General features: G+C 39.2%; 1 protein-coding gene across 2 annotated transcripts in view; it reads right to left on the bottom strand.

Annotated features, from left to right (window-relative positions):
• MAP3K14 (mitogen-activated protein kinase kinase kinase 14) overlaps positions 1-9,844 on the bottom strand; it is a 46,694-nt gene extending 36,850 nt beyond the window's left edge. Inside the window, exon 1 of one of the 2 annotated variants that reach the window (XM_031965988.1) lies at positions 9,768-9,844. The gene's annotated coding sequence lies outside the window, so the exon portion shown is untranslated. Of the gene's footprint in view, positions 1-9,337; positions 9,414-9,767 lie in introns of those variants that run through there. The other variant, XM_003768435.4, reaches the window with a different exon arrangement.
• Positions 9,845-12,854: the final 3,010 nt, after the last annotated feature.

Genomic DNA, 12,854 nt, shown 5'->3' with positions numbered 1-12,854 from the left:
TTTGTACATACAGAATAGTGTACTCCAGAGAGACTGGAACATCAGAGTTTCAGGAGGATAGTAAAGAGTAAGGTGACTAGAAAGCCAGATTGTGAAGAGTTTCAAAGTTAAAAGAGTTTTGATTTAATCCTTGGACCAATAGAGAGCCCCTGAGTTTGATGAATGTGTGTGAAGGGGTGGGAAATGTGATGTGATCAGACTTGTAATTTAGGAAAATCTCTCTGTCAGCTGTGTGAAAGATGGATCAAAGTGAGAAAGTACTTGAGGCAGAGAGATCAAATGGGAGGCTATTGTAATAGCCCAGGTGAGAGGAGATGAGGACTTGAACAAGGCTCTATGAGTGGAGAGATGTTGTAGAGACAGAAATGACACACTGGAAACTGACTGGGTGGGTGGGTGGGGTGAATGAGAGGGAAGAGTCAAAGATGTCTTGGGCTATGAGTGTACATGACCTGAAGGATGGTGGTACCCAGGAAACAAGTTGAGAGGTGAGTCTGGGAGAGATAATGAGCTCTGTCTTGAACATTTGTTTGAGATGCCTCTGGACAATCTGATTTTATCAATAGCCAGCTAGTGATGTAGACCTAGAGGTAAGGGGAGAGTTGGATAGTTATGGGGATCATTTGCATAGAGGTGATAACTGAATCCATAGAGCTTATGGGGCCCCCAAAGAAAGAGAACAGAGAAAATAGGAGAGTGTTCAAGACAGAGCCTTGGGGTCACTTACAGTTAATGGGTATAAAATGGAAGATAAGTCAGCAAAGGAGCTGGAGAAGAAGCAGTCAGATGTGTAGGAGGAGAACCAAGAGAAAGGAGTGTCCTGAAATCTGAGAGATGAGAATATTGGGGGAGGGGTGTCAAAGTGGCCAGCCATGTGAAATGTGCAGAAAGGTCAAGGAAGATAAGGGCGTTTTAGTGGTGATAGGAGATCACTAGTAACTTTGGGGAGGACAATTTCATTAGAGTGATGAAGACAAAAACAAGATTGCTGGATTAAGAAGAGAGTTGACAGGAAGTTGAAGCACTTAGTTTTTTTTGTTTTTGTTTTTGTTTTTAGAAGTTTGAGAGAAAAAGGAGATACAGAAAAATAGCATGGCTAGTAAAACCCAGTAAAGGCTTTTTGAGGATGGGAGACCATGGGACTTGTTTGTAAATAGCAGGGAAGGAACCAGGAGAAAAGGAGAGATTGAATATTAGAGAAAGAGGGAATGATAGCTGGGTTAACCTGCTGGAGAGATAAAAGTAACCAGATGAGGTCAAAGATGCATGTGAAGGGTCTGGTCTTAGTGAGGAGCACAGCTAACTCTTCATTAAAAATTGTAACAGAGATGGGGGAATCATAACCATATACATTTCTTTGCACGCACTTAACTCTGACTTTAATTCGCTCAGAGCATGACTAGCCAAATCCTATTAGTTTTGGTTGGTTGACAGTGGCTTCAAATGGCCCAGTTCACCAAAATAACATCCCACCCTCAAAGTATTCCCATTTCCTCATCCCAAGAATCACCATCATTCACACTATAGACTTGGGTCTTGTTCAACCCCCATTTCCTCATAAGCCTTTCAGCAATTTCTGATTACAACACATTAGACAAAGGCTTGGCCTAGATAAAAGGAAACTTTGGCAGTGGGTGTCTGGTCCTAGATAAAATAGCATTTTGCACTCAAAAGGGGCCTACATCCAAAGACTACATTATTTTGCAAACAAGCAAGAATCTTCTTTACAAAGAGGGAGACTTTAATCTGCCATGCCAGTTGACCAATTTCTGGCAGGGGAAGGAATCAGACTTCTAACTGCACTCACTTAAGGCTAAGCATCAGGCAACATGCACCTCTTCTCCCTCCCTCCCTCCACACATACCCCTTCCCACTTCAAGCTCAAGAATTTTTTCTCTTGAGGCAGCTAGGTGGTACAGTGGTTAAAGCACCAATCTAATCTCTGATACTTAATACTTCCTAGCTGTATGATCCTGAGCAAGTCACTTAATCCCAATTGCCTCAGAAAAATAAATAAATAAAAATTAAAAAATAATTGTCCCTTAATGGTTGGTGGATTTGTAATTTAGATAAGAATCAATTAACAAATATTTACAGAATGCCTACTATGTGCAAGGCACAGTACTCTAAGAGAGAGCCTTAAAATTATCAGAACCACAGCTTTTAGAGCCTCTTTCAGCTCTTATAGGTTATGAAGTCCAATCTTTTGTTTCACAGACACCAAACCTGACACTAAGAGAAATTAATTAATTTGTCTAGGGTCACAAGTATTTTGGAAGTATTTTCAATAGTAATGGAACTCTTGGGTCTTTCTGAACTGCAAACTTCTATCTACTAAAGTGTTTTTCCAAAAGTCAAAAACCTTTTCGACTTCTGTGTAATATTACTCAGGTTTATGTTTTCTTATCAAGCTTGTCTTTAGTTACAAGGTCCTGATGGTCAAATAAAGAGTCTTCAGTTTTCTTCTGTGTCTAGAACAGCTGTTGCCTAGACTCCACCCTTTTATCACCAGAGCCTGGGAAAAGGATATTAGTGATTTAGTTGAATGAAGTGATATGGTCATTTAAAAATATACAAGAAATCAACTCTAGAAGACAGTGGCTTGTAACCATCCTGGGCCTCAGTTTCCATCTTTAAAACTAAGAGGTCACCCTAGATAACAATATATCTAGATAAAGAAACTGAAAAAAACTTTTGGATTTAGTATAAGAGGCCTTGGGTCTCTTGTCCCATACAAGTCAGTCATTTCACACCCATGTGATCCAGAGTAAATTACTTAGATCCTACGGGCCTCAGTTTTCTTATCTGTAAATGGCCATTAGACTAGATGATTTCTAAGGTCTCTTCCAACTTTAAATATATGGTACTATGAATAAAATATACTTATAACAACAACCATAAAATTTGGCAGACAAAAGATTCTGAAAAAGGATATAAAATTTCAAGTGTTACTATTACTTTGTCTCTTCTTTTATCCAACTGTAACTTGGCATTTATAGTTTTGTGTATGATTTTATTCCTTACTTAATAGTTTGCTTATAGTTACATTTATAATGAAATATTTTTAAAATTTAGCATGGTACTTTTTTCAGTGGTATCGCAGATTTGTGTTTGACTACATTGAGAAACTATACTGCATTAAATAAATAAGGACTAGCGATAATCCAAACGTGTAATTTATTAACAATAACTTGTGTTATAGTGGATAGAGAGGAGGAGTTCAGCAAGAAGGCCTAGGTTCAGGTCCCACCCTTTCTACATACTTTATGGCTACTCCTGAGCCATTAATGTCTGTATGCTACTGGCACTGAGATCTCTTAATTCTCTAAGATCTATACTACAGAGGGAGTTTCCTCATCACTGTTTCGTATATGAGTTGTCATTATCCTTTCCTACAGTATCAAAAAAAGTCTTTAATGATGGTATTTGGATATAGTGCATAAATACTAATGAACAATTTGCTTTGGAAGCATGTACAGAATCAGGTTCAATTTATTAGGTAACAGGTCTGTTAACAGGCCTGAGAACTAAATTATAATTCTAGATACTGAAGATTTGAGCTCTCCAGGGAAGACTGTATCTAAAGGCACAACCACCATAGGTAATAATTACTTACTGTTTGTATTAGGTTTTACATTTTAAAAATCACTTTCATATAAATTATCTCATTATGATCCTTAAAAACAGCTCTATTAGATAGGTAGTACAAATAGTATTATACCCAACTAACAGATAAGGAAATAAGTTAAGAGAGGTAGAGAGATTAGGTGACTTCTCTAAGGTCACATGGCTAGTTAGTAATTGAGCCCAGAAAATGTTCTAATTCCTTCTAGAGTAGAAAAAACACTTCACCACACTACCTCTCAACAAATAATTTGCTTAGCAAACTGGGCTGTATAAACTAGGATAAAAGTTTGGCTCAGAAAATCCCCCTGCTGCTGCTTTTTCCACAAAATGACAGTTAAAGAAGCTAGTTTGGTAATGGGATTAAATTACATATCCAAAGCCTTTTAGAATGGAGTCTAAATTCAGCCCTTTCCTTCACTGAAGCTATATAAATCCAGTCTCTCACTCAAATGGGGAAAGACTTAAGAGGCAGAAAACAGCTTTCCAAGATCTGTCAAGCAAAGGCTCTGTTTGTTTCTGGGGGTTTTCCCAGCTTCCATGGGCCAAAGCTCTCTTCCAGCCTCTCACCTGTAAACTGACCATTTTTTCCCACCTTCAAGATGGCCCTAGTTGATTCTTAAGCTTGATAAAAAGCAAGGCAAATATACCTAAGTATTAACATTTGCTTCCCTAATCCCCTGCTCCCGAAGCAGGAACTTCTGGTCCCAGGCACAATGCCTCACTCAATAACAAACAAGGGCTGTTCAACCTTCCTCTGCAACTGGGCTGGGGGGAGCAGCCTGTACCTACACCCCTGCAGTGATGACTCACCTTCCAGAGAAAGTAATATGCTCACCTAAGCAAAGATGCCTGGAATATGACTAAGGCTTCTATCAAGTTCAGTCTGTGAAATAAATCAGATTTTTGGCTGACTGCAAGTTCACTCTATTACCTAAAACTTAGTCAAGTCTGGGAGCTCTGACTCCAGAGGTAAAGGTTTCATTTTCATCTGAACAGAGTGCAACACAGAGCTCGACATCCGGTGATCTATTTTTTCTAAAAACTAGGTTCACTTTAGAAATGACTACCAGTTATCATTAAAGCTTCCCCAACAGAAAACAAAATGTTATTTAATGGGAACATCGGTTGAGTTAAAATCCAGCATTTTCATTTAATATTTTTAAAAAGAACATTTAAAATTAATTCAAAATGAAATTATTTTTCTTCAAAGGGAAACATGTTTTGTGTTCATCCATCATATGCAAGGATTCAAAGATTTTGAGCTGAAAGAGACCTGGTACCTAGGGGCCTCGGGATCTTTTCCTCCCATCCCTAATTGCTTTTAAGATAAGATCTAATGCCATTTATTTATACCTCAGTAGCCTTCAAACTCAAAACCAAGGATAAATTAACTACCTCTATTTTTTTTAAAAAGTGTTATAAGCTGGCGAAAAACAAGCATTGTTTTTTTTTCTGTTTTACAAAATAAGGGAGGCAAAAGTCTTATTTTTCAACCAACAGATATATATTATTTTTCTTTTATTCAAGAATCTGTAAAAAGAGGATTGGACTAACTGTTCTTCAGTCCCTTCACACTGTAAATCCTAAACTCTTATCTCTCAACATTTAAGAGAAGCAAATGAAGCTGTACATGTAAAAGTGTTTTGTGTTCAAATAAAAAGTGATGGGCATTATTAACTTTCTATCCTGATCTGTCAGATACTTAAATAAAAGTAAATATTCTGCTTTAGTAAAGATCAAAGTTGACAGGTTGAGAGAAATATGTGTTATACCATGCATACATTAGTAGAAAAAGCACTGAATTGGGAATCCGGAAATGTGGGTTCTAATTCTGGCTATGCTACTAACTTCCCATGTGAGCTTGTCCAAATTACTGAGATCTTCTGTTCCTCATTTTTTCCTATTTGCAAAACAAAGGTAAATCTTTGTCCTCTTCTTATTTCAGAAATCTACCATGACAACTCCAAATTGGAAACTAAGGGATTGTCCTCATATTGAGAAATGGCTATGGTATATGAATAATAATATATTAATTTGGTTAGAAGACATTATGAAGTGAGCTGTTTCAGAAGAAATTGGGAAGATCTTTATGATGAGGAGTGAAGTGAGTAGAATTTGAACAAATTATACAATAATAACATTATAAAAAACAACTTTGAAAGACTTTAGAACTCTGATCAATGCAATAAACTAAAAATCCAAAAGAATGAAAATGAAACACACATCCTGACAGAGATAGATTAGAGGACTTTTTTTTAAATTTTAAATTATATTTTAGTATAATTGATTTCCTCTAAAAAATGAAGAGAAAGACATACATTTTTGGACATGGCTAATATGGAAATTTTGCAAACCATATGGATATATATTGAAAAAAAAAATTTTTAAATTTGTTCAATAGGGAAGGGGAATAGTAAGAAAAACAGATTATTAAAAATACTAGTTTCTTAAAAAATGGAAACAATAAAAAGGCTCCTATCAAAATTCATGATGTGAATGCAAATTGTTTTAACTTTTTGGTGCTATATATTTTAAGGCGTTAATTTTATTAAGAGGCTACAGATGTCAAAAAAAAAAAGGAAAAGAAAAAGGTGAATCTTAAAATGTTGGCAGCACCAGAAGGGACACCCTTAAAACCTTCTACTGCAACTCCCTTATACTTCAAGGAAAAACCTTCTGAACTAAACAGAAATAATGAAGGAAAATATAGGGATTTACATATATTTTTCTTGGCATTAACAAGAGAAATTTAAAACAGAATGGAAAATATACAATGAAAGTCCAGTTCAACTGAAATTTTCTTTCCACAATTTGAACTGATCACCTGGATTATTTTATAATCTACTAGTTTCTATTTTTTGATCAGTATTTATGTAAATTTAAGCCTTTAACAAGAGTATTATTTTAAATGATCATCCTAATATACATGGATACTTCCATTTCATCTTACTTCCTATGAAGCCAAAGGACTAAGTGACTTTTCCTTAAAGTTCCCAGGCCCAATGTCATGGCCTTTCTTCCCCCCCCCCCCCCCCCCTTTATAATATACCCTATCAATTTCACACTGCTGCCATCGAAAGTGCCCATAATGCTCAGATGTTTTCAGTTTAACTGAAATATTAAAATGAAGCAAACAGGAAGCATCAGAAACAACTGCGGTAGTAACTTATTAATCACGAAAGCAGAATTTTAGTTGCATTTTAACCCTTTGCCAGGAAAAATATATCAGCTTTTAAATAAAAGAGTGATTGCTATACACATGCTAATTATATATCAACTAGATGATTAAATCAATCTTGACTTTCCTTAGGTATGAATTTGGATTTTAAAAGCTGAGTTTTTTCCAAAAAACAACCACCACCATGTCAACTTCATTAAAGCAAAAAAAGCTTGCTAACAAAGATCTGCTAAAAGTAAACATACTACTATGAACTGGAAAAAAAATTAATTTAAAGTAATTTAACAAATCAAAATGATAGGTCCTATCACACCTATGTCAAGATAAGGCAAAAAACACCCTTCAATGAAATCATACAATTCCTTTTTTTCTACTAAAGAATACAGGAAGAAAAGTATAATTCTGAACTGTGTGGCACTTTCCTCATTCATCTAAAACTAATGCCAAGGGAATTGAGGCAAATAACTAATAAAGACAGCTTCTCTTCTCAGCAACAAATGACACTCCAGGTGGATTACAAAATAGTTTTCAAATATAAGACTCAAAATGAGGAACCAAACCTCCATCTGGTGAAGGGAATAGGCTTAACCAAACATTTTTATTAACAAGAAGACTAATCTGGCAAGTTTGGGGGACTGTGATAACTAATACTAAACATTCTCCTTTCTTTATGAAGGCTTAAAAAAATTCTTGAGAATTGCTCCTTACAAACTAAAAACCTACTTAGCTATGTGATCAAGAACAGAGATCTCTAGCCCTTTTGACAAAAGCAACTTTCTTCATCAAAGTGTAACCTAATGCATTTATTTAAAAATTTTAAAGTACACCTCATTTAAAAGATAAATTACAACTCATTACTTTTTGAGAACTCTTCAAGAATATGGGTTGATTTATACATTAGAAGAAGAGGTTCTCATGCTGGGGTTTATGAACTTGTTAAAAAAATTTTTAAACTGTATTTTAATATATAATTGGTTTCCTCTATAATCTTATATATTTTATTTTATGCATTTATAAACATTATTTTGACACAAAAAAAGAACCTGTGAATTGGGGTCTGTTGAACTAAGTAACAAAAAAAAAAAAGAGAAAGATTTATGGGAAACAAAACAAAATAATAAATCCATTTCAATTAAGGCAAGGACTTAAAACCTCTTTAAGTGTGCACAGTTCTTAGAACATAAATGCTTCATGATTAAATTAACTAAATGACTATATGCTGGGTTAAACATTAACAATGACCATTTCCAAATCAAACATTTCTTCTTCCCCTCCAAAATTTTAAATATACAAGACCGTAAGCAGTTGATGGATGCTGGAATTAGGCGTCAAGAGCCCAGTATTCTTGAATCTTATCTCTGCCACTAATGAGCTGTGTCACCTTAGACAAGTTCAGTTTTCTGTCTTATCCTTCTTATAAAGAAGTTGTAAAGACAAGATAACATCGATGTGAAAACACTTAGAAAAGCTCAATCCAATATAGATATTTATTAAGGGCTTACCGGGTACAATCTAAGCTCTTTGAGGGCCGAAGCCATCTATCTTTGGTTTTGGATCCCCAATCTAGCATAGTTCTTGTATGTAATGTAAAAGGGGATTAATAAATGCTTCTTGAATTAAACTGCAAAGCACCCTGCAGGAGTTATGCCCTCTTCAAAATAAAAAATAAAAACCAATATGATACGAATTATGAAAAGTCTCTACCTTTAAGAAGTTTATAACCTAGTAAAAGAAATAGAGAAAGATTCAAAAGCAAAGTACTGCCTCCAGATTTTTCTTAAAGACCCAATTCTAGACACGGGGTTGTGAATCTTTTTACTGACATTAAACTGACAGTCTAGATGACTTATATGAGCCCTCTACCAGCTACCACATTAAATTTCATTTGCATTTATGGGAGTTGTTAAAGCATCAGGATGTCTTACAAGTTATTATGATCTTCATTGTATCTCTGGGGCCTGATCCAGGGTCTGACCCATAGTATGTACTAAATGAACCCTTGTTTAGTGGAGCTGAATTCTTTGTTTACATTTTAATATTTCTTTTCCTTCTCTCCACCTGTGCCCTTCCTTTACTTATTCTTTACCTACTCAGGGCTGAGAGTATTTTTTTAAATGTCCGTAGGGGAAGCACTTTTCTGAAGTTTGGGGCCATTAGGAACGCCTAGCAGACGAGGGATCTCTCCTCTGGGCCAAGAGCGTCTCTAGAGTTGCTACTAACACTGTAGCCACGCCACTCGACTTAGGAACTAGGAGATGGATGCACTCCCAATTCCGAGTCAGCTAGGCAATCACTCTTATCACCACTGGGCATACATAGCGTCAAGAGATCCTCGGCCGGATAGAAGGGCGTAGAATCCGCAAAGCTTTCCTAAGTAGGTTTTTAAGGCTCCAGGGCGAGTCCCTGGACGGGTGGCTGCTGGAGGGAGGATGCTAGGGGAGTGACACGCTTCGGGTTTAGACTGGAACGTTTCTTCCGAGGGCCAAAGAGTGTCAGGGTGGGAAGATGGGCTTTAGACAGCCAGGAACTCACCCGCCTCGGTTTACGAAGGACGGTCACTCGCCTCGGTTTACGGAGGGTGACCTGGCAGGCTCTGAGCGGCCACGGGGGCTTGTCCACGTTCCCCAGATAAGTCGCGGGGCGGCAGCGCCGGGTCCCAAGCGAGGGTGAGGTACTTTGGCCGACACCCGCTCAGCGGAGACAGGCCGCAGTTGGAGGAGGCCCAGGTGGGAGTGAAGGGTGACCCCGGCCGGAGAAGGGCAGGTCCTCTCGCCAGATGCGGACGCCGGGGCTGAGAGCCGGGCTGCAGAGCGGGGGCCTGGGCGTGGGACGCCCAGCCAAGAGGGCCTTGTCGCCCAGGATCCCGAGGAAGGCCCGGGGCTCCGCGGGAGATTCGTGCCCGGACGCCGAGGGGACCCGGCCCTCGCTGTCCCGGAGTCCGCGCGCCAGCCTGTCCGCCTACCTCTCGGCCCTGAGCGCCGCGCTCTCCTCTTCTTCCGCTGCCGCCGTCGCCGATTTAGCTCGGCTTCGGTCCCTTCGCTTGACGGCTCCGGGCACCCGCCCGGCCCCGCCCCTAGGCTCCAACTTCGGTCCCCGGCCCCGCCTCTCCACCTACACGAGCGGCGCGCGGCTCCTTCCACGCGTTCCTCTAGACTTTCGACTTTCGGGGCGGGGTCCCAAGCAAACCGCAATTTTCTCGGAGAGTCCAATCACCCGCCCCCTTCCAAGTAGCTCCTCCTTCTGGGAGCGGTGATTGGCGAGATCGTGTCCTATGAAAAATGGGCGTTATTTCCGGGCAACTCTCACCGAGGCCCCGAGGTCTTGAGCTAGACTGGAGGTGGTGGCGGGGGCGGCGGCAGCGACTAGAGAGACCAGAACGAGGCTAGGGCCGTGGCAATGGCTGGGAACCTTTACTAAATACTTTCCGGGGGTTACGGGAACGAAAAGCAACCTTGCGCATGCGTGGGCTTTGGTTGCCTTGGGAACGAATCCGTTCCCGGGGAGTGGAATCCTCCTCTTCCACTTTCTTCCCAACCTACCGAAGCAAGTAATGTTGAGTAAAAAAGGATGCTAGATTTACCATTAGAGAAACGAGGTTTGGATCCCAGTGGTGCTATTTACTAGCCATAGGGGCCTGCACCAATCACTTTGACCACTGAGTGCCTCCGTCTTTTCAATCTGTAAAAGAGGAATAACATCCATCTTCTCCTTAGCTCACGGGGCTCCAACTAGATCGCTTAAATCCCAACATGCGACGTCTTTTTTTTTTTTTTTTTTTTTTTATTTAATAGCCTTTTATTTACAGGATTTATACATGGGTAACTTTACAGCATTAACAATTGTCAAACCTCTTGTTCCAATTTTTCACCTCTTACCCCCCCCCACCCCCTCCCCTAAATGGCAGGATGACCAGTAGATGTTAAATATATTAAAATATAACTTAGATACACAATAAGTATACCTGACCAAAACATTATTTTGCTGTACAAAAAGAATCAGACTCTGAAATATTGTACAATTAGCTTGTGAAGGAAATCAAAGATGCAGGTGGGCATAAATATAGGGACTGGGAATTCAATGTAATGGTTTTTAGTCATCACCCAGCGTTCTTTCTCTGGGCGTAGCTGGTTCAGTTCATTACTGCTCCACTGGAAATGATTTGGTTGATCTCGTTGCTGAGGATGGCCTGATCCATCAGAACTGGTCATCATCTAGTATTGTTGTTGAAGTATATAATGATCTCCTGGTCCTGCTCATTTCACTCAGCATCAGTTCGTGTAAGTCTCTCCAGGCCTTTCTGAGCGACGTCTTTTTGTTAACAGTTCCAGACACGGGGTCAGGGTTTTAGAGCTGAAAGGGATCATCTCATCCATTTCAAAAGATACAGATTCGGGGTCAAGAGAGATTAAATTATTTGTCTAGAGTCACAGCGATGACAAATGTCTGAGAGAGAATTTGACCCCGCGCTCTCCAGAGCCCGAGTCCAGCATGGTATCCACTACCACAGGGCCTCTCAGGCCGGCAGGAGCAAGCACTTAACAAATGCTTGTTGAGGAGGCAGCTACGTAGTGCAGTGGGTGGGATAGTAGATTTAGAGTCAGAGATAGGCTAAAATCCAGCTTCACAGAGTGACTGACTGACAGCCTCCGTCAGTTCCCTCATCTGTACATACAGAATAGTCTCTGACTCTCAGGGTTATTGTGAGGTCCAAGTGAGATAGTATTTGTAAAACTCTTAAAGCTTCTTTACAAATGTTAGCTATTATTGTTTTGTTTTATATTACCTTAAGCCATTTAATTGTGCCCCAAGAAAAAACTGCCCTAACAGTCTCCCTAAATTTATTCTGATATTTATTTATCATATCATATCATATCATCAGCTCCCCTGATTTATTCTGGTCACAAAAAAGATCTGATGATAGTGTGACCCATTTTAACAACAGGTGGACAATAATGATAATTCACATTTGGACTCAGAGTGGTGTCGTTAAGAGGGAGTCAGGTCTTCCCTCTGATATGTGGGCTATGTGGCCTTGGACGCACTAATTTTTTCTCTTAGTCCCCCAAACAATTAAGAGTATAATTGCTCATCAATGGACAATGTGCATTGGTAAGGGAGTTTCCTCACATGAATGAAATCATAAACCTAGGCTAAAAAAATAACTCATATTTATATAGCACTTTAGACTTTACTGTGTAATACAGTGAAAAGAATGCTGTTGTTTGGATCTAAGTTTACTCATCTGTTAAATGAGAAGATTAGAATGTATGATCTCTAAGGGCCCTTCCTGCCCAAAATGTATGATCCTATGACACGGCCTACTGAACATCTTGCATTCCAGGATCTCCTGGAGATCATTGTATCCATCCTAGCCCAGATCCTTATTACCTCCCCCCGATCTATTATATTAATTTCTACAAGATATTCCAGCCTCCACCTTACATACTAAAATGCTCTTCTTTATGTACAGAGATCTGGTCATGTCCCTTCATGTCCCTCCTCTGCTCAAAAATCTCCACTGGGTTGTTAGGAAAGTATAAAATACTTTGCCTGGCTTGAATTCAATCCAGGCAATTACTCTGTAGCATTATTTAGACTTTTTTTCTATGTTCAAAATGTATCCCTTCTTCTCTTCACCTACTGAATTCCTATCTATCTATGTTTTAAAACTTGACAAATAACATTTCCCCACAGAATCACAGGTCCAGTTGGAAGACATTTCAGAGGTCATTTTGATGATATCAGCCAGTTTCTGCTAGAAGGCTCTGTGTCATCATGCATGCAGCTCAATTCACTTTTGTACATTTGTTTTTTGCAGAGGAAGGTGGGAGAGGCAAAGCGGGATTGAGCGACTTGCACAGGATCACACACCTCATAAGTGTGAAGTCAAATTTGAGCTCCTGAGAACAGATCAAATTTTGAGAAAAAATTTCCCCTATGAGAATTTAAATCTGCTTCTCAATAACTCCCCTGTAAACACCCTATTACTCCTAATTCTGCCCTCTGGAACCAAACAGAACAAATTTAATCCTTTTTCTACATGTCAGTC

Source organism: Sarcophilus harrisii, chromosome 4 (assembly GCF_902635505.1).
Source record: "Sarcophilus harrisii chromosome 4, mSarHar1.11, whole genome shotgun sequence".
Taxonomy (NCBI): domain Eukaryota; kingdom Metazoa; phylum Chordata; class Mammalia; order Dasyuromorphia; family Dasyuridae; genus Sarcophilus; species Sarcophilus harrisii.
Note: the sequence above shows the minus strand (reverse complement) of the source record. Positions and strands in the feature narration are given on the sequence as shown.